This window comes from Hipposideros armiger, unplaced genomic scaffold (assembly GCF_001890085.2).
Source record: "Hipposideros armiger isolate ML-2016 unplaced genomic scaffold, ASM189008v1 scaffold_745, whole genome shotgun sequence".
NCBI lineage: Eukaryota > Metazoa > Chordata > Mammalia > Chiroptera > Hipposideridae > Hipposideros > Hipposideros armiger.
In genome coordinates this window covers 196562-209825 of record NW_017732095.1, presented here as the reverse complement: position 1 = coordinate 209825, position 13264 = coordinate 196562, and the positions used below count along the sequence as shown (strand labels likewise).

General features: G+C 51.7%; 1 protein-coding gene across 5 annotated transcripts in view; it reads right to left on the bottom strand.

Annotated features, from left to right (window-relative positions):
• PCBP3 (poly(rC) binding protein 3) overlaps window positions 1–13264 on the bottom strand; it is a 180251-nt gene that overhangs the window by 73805 nt on the left and 93182 nt on the right. The window contains exon 1 of one of the 5 annotated variants that reach the window (XM_019628037.1): window positions 10375–10416. The exons of the other annotated variants lie outside the window; for them this stretch is intronic. The gene's annotated coding sequence lies outside the window, so the exon portion shown is untranslated. Of the gene's footprint in view, window positions 1–10374; window positions 10417–13264 lie in introns of those variants that run through there. 5 annotated transcript variants of the gene reach the window in all.

Sequence of the window (13264 nt, the reverse complement as noted above, 5' to 3'; positions counted from 1 at the left end):
CCAGTGAAGCAACGTCCTCCACAACTGGACTGAAGAACAAAACGACAGCAACTTGTCTGTTCCCCTTCCCCCAATTCCCCAGCACTGTTCCCATCCCCGCAATTCCCCAATAAAAATCTTTAAAAAAAAAAAAAGAAAAAAAAAAGAATCAGAACAAAAGTTTTCAAAATAAAATAAAGACTTTTGATTTCAAATTATCATTCTGTCCAATACAGAAAGAAGACTTAACTCTTTATTGAAAACAAGACAAGTTACAAAGGAGCCGATCCTGGGTGGGTGGGGAGGCTGAAACCCTTTTCCTTATCGGCTTACATGGGCCCGTGTGACCTCCGACCTCCCCCGGCTGTGTTCTCATGCCCCACCTGCTCCCCAGAAGCCCTGCCCCTCTGAAACCACTGGGATCAGCCCATCTGCCCAGGAGAAAGTGCAAGTCCCCCACAGGTCCCTGTCCCCCGGCCTGCCGCCACCCCTGCGGGCCCCACCCTCAGAGCCCTGCAAAAGCCTGAGGGCTGGGCCAGCACAGCCCTGAGCTCTTACAGACCAGGAGACAATACAGATCCTTGCAATTATCTTTCAGGACTAATAAGCCAAGAAGAGGCAGGGAAGGGAGGGTAAGCCATCAGAGCTGCTCTATGTTTTACAAGCTCATCCTGATCACTGGGGACAGGACCTTGGCTCCCAGACAGTATCACGGAGGAGCCTCAGCCTGGGGCTGGGCGGCTGGCCTGCCTGCCAGGCTGGCTCCTGGGTGGGACCCTGTGAGGGCTAAGCAGCAGGCGCCCCCTGCCGGGAGGCACCCCAGCTGAGCAGCCCTCAAGGACCAGGAGGGGAGCTCGCAGAGGGACCAGTCAGCGCTTCAGGGCAACTGGCCAGCTCAGTAATGTCACTAAGGGACACTGGAGGGACTGCACCGTGAGAATGACAGACATGATTGGTTCCGATGATACAATTACTTTCAACTTTGGTAGGTCACAGACAATAAGCCCATGGGTTTGCTGACTCCCTGCTGGGTTATCCAACCTCGACTTCAGGCATGAGACAAACGATTGTCTTGTCCACGTAAGAGATCAGCGGATCAGCGACCGCAGTGAGGGGCCTGAGTAGCCCAGTCTCGGATCCCTTCCAACGAAAACTCCTCCTGGAAGCAGGAAACATGCATGCACACAAGCAGCGTGGTCTAAGGAGGGCTACTGCAGCCAGGTGCCAGAAAAGCTGTGGCTGTCCAGTCGGACAGGTGAACACAATGACGTGACAGCAGAGTGCCGGGTGTGGGTCCTCCCTGTGACATGGCGCAGAAGAGTGGGTGCTCGAGGATGTGGGGTGTGTTTGTGACCCCAGCTGGGCCGAGTCCCCTTCCCCGTGGTCACATCCTTTCCCATGGAGACGACACCACAGCCAGCAGGCCGGGGACACTAGCTGTCCTCCAGACGGGGACAGAGGAGGCTGGCAGCATGAGGGCCCACAGAGGCTGGCCTCACAGATGTGTCAGCCCACACAGCTCCCCTCCAGCAGTTAGCTCCAGGATGAGACCTCTGCAGGGTGGGCATGACAAGGAGACAGGGGGTGAGGAAGGCAACGCTATGGGCTGAACTGAACAGCGTTCCAGGGTCGGGTCAGTGTGCATGGTGACAAGAACGGGCCAGGTCCAGGGCTTCTGAGTTCAGCCACGCCATGTCCCAGAAGGACAGCAGGGCGCGGATAGGTGGGGCGTGGGAGAGGACACGGGTGTGCGCACGGCAGTGCAGGGGCTGGGCCTAAGGGCACAGGGCAGGGGGCTGGCCGGTGGCCATCAGGGGCAGCAGAGCACCAGGGTGGGAGGTGACCAGGGCTGGCTGTGTGGCTGGGGAAGAGGCCTGGCGAGGAGGGGGCCTCGAGGGCACGATCAAGCCCACATTTCCAGGAGCGCCTGTCAGTGCAGCCGGGCGAGCACAAAACGTGCCCAGTGCCACCAACATGCCTGGTGCACCACCCACTTCATGCTCTGCCGGCAGAAACCCCAGCTTCTTCGGTTTTGATGGATTTCTTCCTTCACCGTAGCCTCTGCCTATAGAAGGAGATGTCATCTCCACCTCACAGACCTGCTCCGTGGGGCTCAGAGCCCACAGGCCAGCTCCTGCGTCCTGCTCTCAGTGGCCAGGAGGCACGGCCCCAGGGATGCCTGACTCTGCTCGGGGCGCAGCGGGAGGCTCTGTGTGAGAAGCCGCTGAGTGAGAAGCCAGCACCTGGCCTGGCCTCGGGGCTCTGCCCAGCCCATCGCGCTGCAACCCTTGCCCTGTGGCCTCCCTGCCACCCTGCAGTCAGCCCTGCTTCAGCGTGGGAACCATGCACCGTGGAGAGCCGTGGGACCACGGCTGGCACACACTTGACAGTGGAGAAAAGCAGCCGTGGTGACAGTACGAGGCTCAGCGACAGCAGACACTGCCATCCGACGCCAACAGCCCTCTCGGGCCTCCTGCACTCAGAGCCCTGACGACGCATCAAGTGGCTGCTTGTTCTCTTCTCATCACATTTGTTATATTCTGGGGCATTTAATTAAAATTCTAGCTCCAGGAAAACATGAAGAAACTAAGACAGAAAGCTGGGCTCCCGCACCCCGGTTCACCTTGGGCTCCACACATGCCTCGGAACAGCGTGCCCTTCCCCCAGGCTGGCAGGACGGACGTCCGGTCAGGAGAAGAGCTCGGGAGGGGCCGTGGCGTTCCCCACTCAGGAGTCATTTTACTTACTTAGTGGACAGCTTTAGATTGTGATCTAATTTCAAATCTGGAGCAAAGTGGTGCGAGCAGCACACAGAACTTCTCTACACCCTGAGCGGTTCCTCCAGCTGTTCCCATTTAGGCCGCTTGTCGGCCGTGCACGGGTGTGCTCGTCGCTTACTCCCTACCGATCCGCACCACCTGAGGCTGGGAGCAGACATCATGCTTCTTGACCCCAAATACTTTAGTCTGTATTTCCTAAAACCAAGGACTTCCGGCTAAACAAAGTACAATGATCAAAACTAGAGCATTTCACATCGATACAAGACTATCACCCAATTTCCTGGCCACCCATTCACCACGCCACACCACCAGACACACTAACTTCATTTTAACCCATCATAGAAATAACAGGAGAGGGCATTCTAGAGCCATGAAGTCAGCAATGCCATTATAGACCAGGCCGCCTTACTGAGTTCAGGAAAATAAATTTCATGTGAAGTCAAAGCCCATACAAGGTCTTCTTAAAAGACAAAAGAAAATAAGAACCAAAATGACATCTCTACTGACAATAAACACATGAGAACAAAATTAGAAAACCATAATCTAATATCTTTAAATCAATTAAAAGACATTAAGATAATAATGCAAAAGATAAAAAAGACATAAATCAGAATTAGAAACACGCAAGAATGAGGTCATAGAACTCAGAAAAGAATCAGGAACAAAAAAAAAAATATTCCAACGCCAAGATGAAATTAGAAGACACAAGATCAGATAAACACAACAGGAAAATGTAAGAAGAGAAAAAACTTTAAAAATCAAAAAGAAAACAGAGCAATGAGAAGAATTCAAGAGACGTGACACGTAGAGAAGACAGAAGGACTTCCACATGGAAGAGCCTATCTCAGGGGTCAGGCAGCATCCAAACCACAGCTCAGCCAACTTTTCTTAAGTTAGAAACGTGTTAAAGAGAAAATGCACTGTCGGATTCGGTCTGCTAATGTTTTACTTCCGAGTGGCACGTCTGTCTCAGGAGGCAGAGTTACCTATAGATTAGTTTAGGATTGCTTGCGCAGTTTTTATGGCACAGTGCTGCTGATCTCATAAAATGGCATGGGGGCTTTGGGTCTTTTCTGTCCGCACCTCACAGTCCCATTTCCTTCAGGACTGTGGTCTGGGAGGGAGCACAGGGTGCAGATCTCTGAGCACCGTCAGTCACTTCCACAGTGACGGGTTATTCAGGCTTGCTACATCATGTCAAAGCAATTTGTTTGGTTTCCATTTTTCTAGAAAATCAATAATTTCATCTAGATTTTGCAATTTCTTTGCACCAAGCTGTGACTAGCAGTCTCTGAGAGTGAACAGCCTCCACATCTGCAATCACAGCCACTTTCTGGTCACCCAATTCTTCCAGTTTCGCCTCCCCCCGTCAAAGTTGCTGGCCATCTGAAGATTTTTGATGGTCCTCTTTCAGAGTTTATCACACCAGCAAGAAGTTTTCAGGTGCTACTGTTTTCATCTCTACTTCATCTTCATTAATGTTTCCGACTTAGTCTTAAATTATTTTGCAATTCTTTGTCTAACATTTAGAGTCACGGGGCTAGTTCATTCATTTTCAGTGTTTCTGGTTTTCTGACATTTTCTCCTGAGAACTGTTTTGACAGCACCCTTCACGTTTTGATATTCAGTGTTCTCTCATTTTCATTACTTTTAAAACAGTTTATGCTTTATTTAAAAGCATCCCCAAATCTCCACGTATACAATGGAGTCTGGATTCTTTTTGGTTATCATTTTGTGGTTCATTCCCATTTTTATTATATTTAATGACTTCTGCTGTTGAAAAATAAGATTTTCTTTAAAATCAAATACAAGGTAAATGTGTTTTAAAAATTAAAAAAAAACATGTGGATGGTCCTGGTCCTGGTCCTGGTGTGTTTGAAAAAAGGAAGAAAGGTAGGAGGGAGGAAAGGTAGGAGGGGAGGAAGAAAGAGAAAGAAAAGTATATTCTATGTCGGGAACAGAGTTTGTTAAGAATGCTGTTCAAGGGCCGGCCAAGTGGCACGATGGTTAAGAGCTGGCTTGGGATGCCAGAGGGCCCCAGTTCGGATCCCACATATGAGGGCCAGTGACACTGCCCTCCACAGCTAAGATGCTGAACAACAGCTCAACCTGGAGCTGGGCTGCCGTGGGTCACCGGTGAAGGCGCAGGCTGCAGCCCCTGCTGCAGTGGGTTGCCATAAGCTACCATGTGTAGTCAGCAGCCAGCGTGAGCGTCCAGCGTCCAGCAGCTGCTGTGAGCGGCCATCCAGAGGCCAGCGACTGATCTGCCTCACCCGGGAAGAGCGCAATGATGGTGCCAGCTTGGGCCAGTGAAGCGACCTCCTCCACAACTAGACTGAAGAACAAAAACAGGGTGCAGGCTCTGAGCAACAAGGTTGCCAGTTCAACTCCTGCATGAAATGGTGGCTGCCCCCGCCCACTCCTTTAAGAAAAAAAAGGACAGCAACTTGTCTGTTCCCCTTCCCAGATTCCCCAATGCTGTTCCCCTCCCCCAATAAGATCTTTAAAAAAAAAAAAGAATGCTATTCAAATCCTTCATAACCATCTGAATTTTTTTTTATCTTCTTGAGTTTTCAATTAGAGTTTCCCATTATGGTACCAGATTTGTCCATTTCCTGTTCTACAAGTTCTTCCTTCATAAATTTTACAGCTATGTAATTATCTACATAAAAGTTCATGAATATCATATCTTCTTAGAGGATTATAACTTAGCAAAATGAAGGATCTTTGTCCCATTTAATGCTTTTTATCTTTTTCTTGAAAATGACCTTGCTTTCCAGTGGTTAGCATTTGCTTAGTATCCTTCCCATGAATAAATTTTCTGTTCCTGTGTCATTTTTAAGACAATCTGAGTTTGCCGTTATAACAGAGAAATTTAACATGTATTTGAACTAATGCCTACATGATGTCTTGCCTTATGTATGTTCTATGATTTCTAATTTTTTTCCCTTCTACTCTACCTTTGGTGAGTTGGGTTTTCTTTGTTCCCAAGTTTTTCCTCTACAAGACTGACAGCGCACCATCTGTCCTGACGGGTGCTCCGTGTACCACGTTGCTGTGTTTAACTGCAGTTACATCCCGTGGGCTGTAGGAATAGCATGGACACATTCCCTAGATAAGACCCCCAGTCTAGGGAGACTTTCACTTTTCTCCTCATCATCACTATTAAAATGCACACACGTAAGATTTTTTTCAGCCATTATTTGAATTTGCACCCCAATATGCATCAACAATTCTTTAGAGCTAGCTATATGGATTACTGGGATCTTTCCCCACCACTACTAGTGGAACCAAATATCACCCCTTTATCGATGGCTGTCCTTTTGTAGTTTTACCACAGTCTTTGGGATGAGGCTGGTAACCTCTGAGTCCCTGAGTGTCTGAAAACACCTTTCCTTGGTCCTTCGATGTGAATTCGAGTCTGGCTGTGTCTAAAATTCCCGGCTGGGAATAATTTTTCCCCAACTACTTTGAAGATGTTGATCCAATTAATTCCAGAAGACAAATTTGTCACTGAGAAATCGGATGGCAATCGATGGCCTACCTTCGCACCTCCTGCTGACCACTGTGGCGTTTTCTCCTATTTGGTTGTATCCTGAATGTGTCCCAGTGTTCTGGGCAGTTGCGGCTTCTCACCTCCCCTGCTCAACACTCAGCCCTCTGGCACTCAGTGCTCTGAGAAGGGTCCTTCTAGTAGCTTCTCATTACCCTTCCTCAGCCTCCCGTGTGCTCTCCTTTTCAGACTCCTATGCAACAGAAAATGAAGCTTCTCAAACTCACTCTGGTCTCACCCTCTAGGTCTGTATTCTGGAATAATCGTTGGCTCATTTGTGCAACTACTGATTCCTTCTTCTGTCTATTCTGTGATTCATGCCATCCTGAGTGTTCCATTTTGACTAACTTTTCTTTCCAAAACCTTTGGCTGTTTTTTTGAAGGAGAGCGATTTTCTTCTGTGAGTTCTCTTCGTGCCGTTAACTCACCCTGAGTATCTTCTTTTGCTGCATTTGGTGCTTCTGCTCAGAGCCGTGACAGCTCCTGGCTATGCCCACAGTTCTGCTTTTGAGAGGCTGATTTGCCTGCCATGGATGCGAGCTCATTTTCTGGTCTGCCTCTGGTGTTGCCGAGAGAAAAGGCAGGGGTCTTCGGACTGCCCTACCAAGATTTTGTTTTCTGGTTAGCCCCCTGCTCATCTCTGGAGCTGGTAGCTGGCCGGGACACACCACCTACCGCCCTGGCCCAAAGTGCCCACTGGCAGGGGCACCCTGAGCTTGCCACACACAGTGCAGGGGGTGGGAGGGGTTGCCAGTCAGCCCTCGCAGAGTCCTGGTGTCCACTGATCCTGAGCTGAGTGTGCGAATTCTCATTCTTAGCGCACTAGGCATCTCCATGTCTTCTGTGATGTTTCAATTTCATACGCATTATCTGTTTCTGTCCCTTAATAATTGATCAAAACATCTGATCCTCTGCCTTCAGTTGTCACTCTGCTGTTGCTGCTGTCTTAGGATGTCTGTCCTTGGGGAGACTGTACAGGTGACAGCAGGTGACTGCTCTCAGGGAACCATTCTCTTCAATCTGCAGAAGCCTGGTCTGTGTACTGATTTGTACAGTCTTTTTAAGAAAGAAAACCCCACGTGGATTTTTTTTTCATAACCAGGTGATAAGCTACCTAAAGTCTAGAAGCACCTTTTCAAAGTTCTGGTCAATAAAATCAATGTCAACACCACAGCACGGAGCCGAGCATGGCCCTGGGAAGGGCAGCCCCACAGAGGCACCGGGCATGGGGGGCTTGGGAACAAGCTGCCTGAGGCCCCAGTGCAGAGGACAGGAGAGGCAGGACTGTCCCCTAAGCGATGGCAGTGGCCTGGAGCAGGCACTGCCCCCGGCTGGTGCGGGGACAGGCAGGGCTCGGAGCAGAGGGGCGGAAAGGGGCCGCATGCAGGAGCAGAGCTCACCCTGAGTGCTCCATGCTGACTGAAGACTCACCCTGCAATTTCCCTGTTGTCTGTAATTACCCTGTGTCACCACACTACGTGGCCACGGAGTTAATGGTTGGCAGTTACCATGGGGACCAAGTACTATTCTCTAAAGGTAGTTGTATTTTTTTTAATTCTTAATTGTATTCTATTTTGAAAGAGATTTACAACTGCCACCAACTTGAAAAGCAAGTCAGGTGTGGCCAGCTGCTGTTTGGGCTGTCCTAGCTCCTCCCTGGGGAACGTCTGTCTGTCCCTCTCCCGGATGGCGCCCGGAGGGAGTCACCAGCATTACTCTTTGCATGGGTGTTTGGCTCCCTCTGTCCTTGCTTAGCAAGAGCCACGACCCTGTGAAACGGTAACTGCCCAGCCCCCGCCTAAACCTAGGTAGCAGCCAGCACTGGAGAAAACGCAAACCCCCTCCACTCACTCCAGCCACGCCGCAGCCGGCCCTGCTCCCAAATGTCTCAGCGCAGCAGAGGCCGGAAGTGGGCCACACGACATCACGTCCCACTTTACGGCCTGGATGTTCAGACACTGGCCGTTTGTGAGGACGGTGTCATTCCGCTTCCTGTCTCAGGAGGGCTTCTTGGGACAGACCCCACTGCCACACGCCTGTGGCCACACTGGATGACCACCTGCCCACCGGCCTCTCCTCCGAGGCCACCCCCCACCCGCCAAAGCACCGCCGGTGACGCCAGCACAGAAACCAGCCACTGCTGCTCCCCCTGGCCGCCCAGCCTAGTGCTGCCGTCCCCTCTGCAGTAAACCCCTCATGACCCCATCCTTGCTGCCCGTTTCCTCTGTTGCTCTCATCCCCCTCGGGTCACTAAAAACACTCAAGCTGCCGCTGACCTGCAGGAACCCGTTATCCCTCTCCAGCCTCTGCAGGGATGGACTCAGGCCTCACTCGTCACCCCCGACACGGCTGTCCTCTTGGCCTCTGTGTCTCCCTCGCGGATCCCTGGCCCAGACCCCTGTGCATCCCCCGTTCCACCCCGACCTGCCTGTCAGGTCTCTTCCCTCTCTGATGCTGCCTCGACATCCTTATCCCTCACGTCACGTCCACTGTCGAGAATTCACACTGCCTCTGCCTTCCACACATGTCCGGATCTCATCAGCTCTCAGCACCTCTCGTTTGGGCCCAGGCAGCGCCCCCTAATGGGACCTCCTTCTACCCTGGGTGCCCCGAGAGTCTCTTCTCCACCTGGAAGCCAGAGCAATTAGGCCTAATCCGGCTGGGATCCCTCCTCTCCCAGCAGAGTGACAGCTCTCACAGGCCACAGCCACCGCCTCACCTCTCCCCCTGGTTCACCAACAGGCCACACTGGCCCCTGGCTGTTCTCCGGCCACCCTCACACTGGCTGTTCACTCTGCCGGGTATGTTTCTCCATCCCTGGCTCACACCCTCTCCTTTACTTAAATGTCGCCTTCTCAGCGAGGCCAACCCTGACGGCCCTATTGATCACAGATAATCCCCAACCGCACACATGCACACACTCACTCCTGCTCCTTTTCCCTTTCTCAGTGGGGCTCATCACCTGATTTCTCAGGTGTGCAGTCTACCTCTGACGGCCGTCTCTGGGGACAGAGCCTGTGTCTGATCTGTCTGCTGAGTGGATCTGCTGAATCTGAGAGCACAGTTCATTTCCCCAGCATCATTTAGAATTATTCCTAAAATACTTCTGACTCAGAAGGTTTCATTCCCTCCACTACGTTTTCAACCTGAAAAGACTCGCCCGTGGCGGGCGACAGCACCAACACTCACACAGGTGCAGAGCAACCTCACCCACACTGCAGGTGGCACTCCCAAGGCTGTCCTTTCTCATGTCATTACACATCACTCTGTTAAAGGAAATGAACAGATGAGGAGCAGGTCCATAGCCAACAAGTGCGGCCACCAGCAGGCAGACTCGCTCCATCAGGGTTAATGGGGGCCGAGTGCAGTTCAGGGTCAAGGCCTCTAAAGAAGTGGTCAAGCAAAGGGAGCGACCGGATGTGAGGACCAGGCCGGAGTTGGGTGGGGAAGGGAGGTCACGATATGGGCTGCGGCGGGTCAACCAACAGGCTCCGAGGTCGGGCGCAGGCAGGGCACAGGTGGACAAAGCAACCCAGGAGAGGCAGGGGCACAGGTGGGTGTCGTCTGCAACAGGAGGGGCTGGGCAGGCAGGTCGCCAGCAGGGGTAGACGAGAGTACCTGGGAGTGTCTCCTGCTCCCGGCCTGCGGATGCCTGTCCTGCCAGCCCACCTGCTTCCCCCGAGAGTGAGAACACTGTCCATCTACCAAAAAGCAAGGGAGAAGCGTCACGTTACCCGATGAACTCGGCAAGGCCAACGTTACGGCACGCTGGAGACCCCCCGGCCCCAGCTCCTTATCATTTTCTCAGGACACCTTGTGTACTGGGAATGTGCTTCGCGTCCACCAGCAGCTGTCACACAATCCCACGGCACAGCGCTGCCCCGACTGTCACACCGCACGTGGGCGTCCCCACCGTCTCCCGAGGTGCCCTCCCTCCCTGCTCGCGCTCTGGTTGCTCCAAGACCTTCACCTTCCCTCGGAGCCAGCATACCCGGCTGCACCCTGGCGCTTCAGCTGCCCCGTGTGGCTCCTGTTGGGACAGCATGTGCCCTCAGTACTCACGGAAACAGGTCTTCAGAAATCAGGTGGACCCCAGCCAAGCACCACTGTCACCTTTAATGGAGCAAAGTGACCGAGGAGGTGGCCCTGCCCGTGCACGGTGTCACCTGCAGGAACCGGGGGCGAGCAGCCCCGCCCTCCCGGGGAGCAGCTCTTCAGTGGGCTCGGCTCGGCCGCAGGGCTAAACTTCTGAAACGCTCAGATGAACATTGGAGATCTAGTCATCACCCTGCCCTGCCTGCTATGTTCCAGAAACAGGCACGGGGTTAGGGAGACACACAGACTCTTTAGGGGCTGACAATCCCAAAGCACTGCTTCTCTGAGCACCTCAGTGTTTATGCTCCCACACCCAGTAGCGCCACATTAGGAAGCAGGTGTGATAGCACCATCTTTACAGAGGAGGAGTCAGGCTCCGGATGCAGTTGTCAGGGTCTCCAGGTGGGCAGGTCCCACTCCACCCTGGCGGGCTGCTGTGCAGGGAGCAGGCCGGATAATCCTTAAGAGGCTGTGGGTAAATTCAGGACACGTTGCTATTTATGGCATTTTAATGACTGTAATTCTGTGTCCCTTCTACGCAGGAGCCGTGATGATGCCAGAACATTCTGTGCTCTGCGTGCTCCAAAGGCGGGTGTGTGTGTGTGTGTGTGTGTGTGTGTGTGTGTGTGTGTGTGTGAATTACTTCACCCGTGTTTCAGGTTTCTCTGTTATTAAATAATAGTAATGAACCATGAGTCTGTCTAAGCTTGGCAATACGTGTAGCTTCTTTTAACAGTGATAACTATTAAAACTCTTCCTGGTCTTAGGTGGTTTTCATAACTCTTCAAAATGATAAGTACAAATAGCACAAATGTAAAGGAACCAAGAAAAGGAAGACTCTCTCCCACTATGACTGCTGTCCCCAGCCCTGGGGGGCCATCCAGGGTGCCGTGCACATGGAGGAGACACACACACGGTGCTGTCTGCCGGGGCACATCTCAGGGTTTCTTGAATCCACACTCGCAAGGAACCTCGGCACGCGCAGCGAGATGCTGCGTCTCAGAGTGAATGAAATACTGCCTCTCTCAGTGAATCTCACAGACGTGGAGCAGACTCCTGCAGACAGGGCTCTGCCAATCCCAGCCCATCAACTTCATGGTGCTCTCTGCAGCCACTGCCCTCGCCATTCACTCCCCACATTTTGATCCTTGACAAATGGAGAGGTGAAAGGCGACCTCATGGGTTTAACTGTTAAGGCTTTAAAACTGTAAACATCTTTAGTGGGGCTGAGCTCTTCTGGTCAGTGAACACATGGACCTCGTGTGCGTGGGACAGGCCTGCTCGTGGCCTCTGTCTATGAAGCGTGGGAGAGCCACACACACACACTCACACCCCAGGCTAAGTCCTCACCCGATCAGCTCTGGCTCTGTCACTGATGACCCCTGAGTGAAGCTCGTCAATGCCCAGGTATTGGGCAAGTGGCCTGAAAGAGCACAAAGCAGGTGGACGGTGCCCTGGTGTCCTCTGCCTGCCCGCCCCTGGCCTCCTCCATCACTGTCATGTCCGCTGCTGCTGCTTCCTGGGACATGAACATCCTGTTCTCCATACTCCGTGTGCACCTGGAGACGCGATGGTCTTTCTCTGACCTTCCACCCCTGGCTCTTCTGGACCTGATGCCATCCATCCTCAAGGAGCCCCATCAGCAAGGACACATGAGCATCACTTTCCCCAAGTCCTCACATGTTTGAAAACGTATGACTGAGAAAATTCTTTCTTTCCTAAGATTCTGTATATGTTGCTACACTTTTATCTAGCACGAAAATTGCTGTGGGGCCAGCCCAATTGCTCTACACTAGACATAAGCAGAAAAATGGGTAAAAATTCAGAAAAGCACTCCACAAAAGAAGAGATCCAAACGGCCAGTAAGCACATGAAAAGGTGCTCACTCTCTTTAGTAGTCAAAGACATGCAAATTAAAACCCAAAATAGATGTAAATACACACCCAATAGACTGCCTAAAATATAAGGCTGGCAAGGAGTCATGGAGACTTAAACCCTTCCTGTCACAGGCTATTATTTTGTTCTGAAAACCTTCTACTCTACAGGAAAAACTGTAGCCACTCATTGTAATGGAAAATTACGATGTGTTCAGTCCCAACCAAAGGTAACCAAACAATTGTCATGGGTAGAAAAATACACCAATTGAACCGTGAAAACAAACTTCTAAAGTGGTAGACAGTCAGGGGACCAATACAGCTGGCACGTGCTCAGGTGAGATGGCAGGCAGTGTGCCTCGGAGGAGAGCTCCGACGCGAGGCCACCCTCCTTCCTGCGCCATCTCCTTCACCGACGTCTGTCTCTATGAGGCTCGGGTTACTCTGCACTCTGAGTGCGTACATGGCACAGCACCATGAGGGCAGGTGACGGCACAACACGGGGGTGCACGGGGACACACGGAGAGACTCGCAACATAACAGCATGATGGGAGATGCCAGGGCTGCGGGATCCCTCACAAGATGTCACATGAAACTATGTGGCATTCACCCAAACGCTGTACACAATGACATTCGTCCCATAGTTCCTGGTAGAAAAGGTTATATCAAGAAATTGGTAAGTGTCCCTTTTTGGAAACCATAAGGCTAAATAGCACTCCACATACCGTATTTTGCCATGTATAAAGCGCACTTTTTTGCCCAAATTTGTGAGAGAAAAATAAGGATGTGCATTATACATGGGTAGTACTAATTCCGTATCTACATTAATGTATTTAATTCTTTTATTTACGCTTATGAGTTAAAAGTGTAATGCTAGGGCCGGCCGAGTGACGCGATGGTTAAGAACTGGCTTGGGACACCAGAGGGCCCCGGTTCGGATCCCACATATGAGGGCCAGTGACACTGCCCTCTACAGCTAAGAT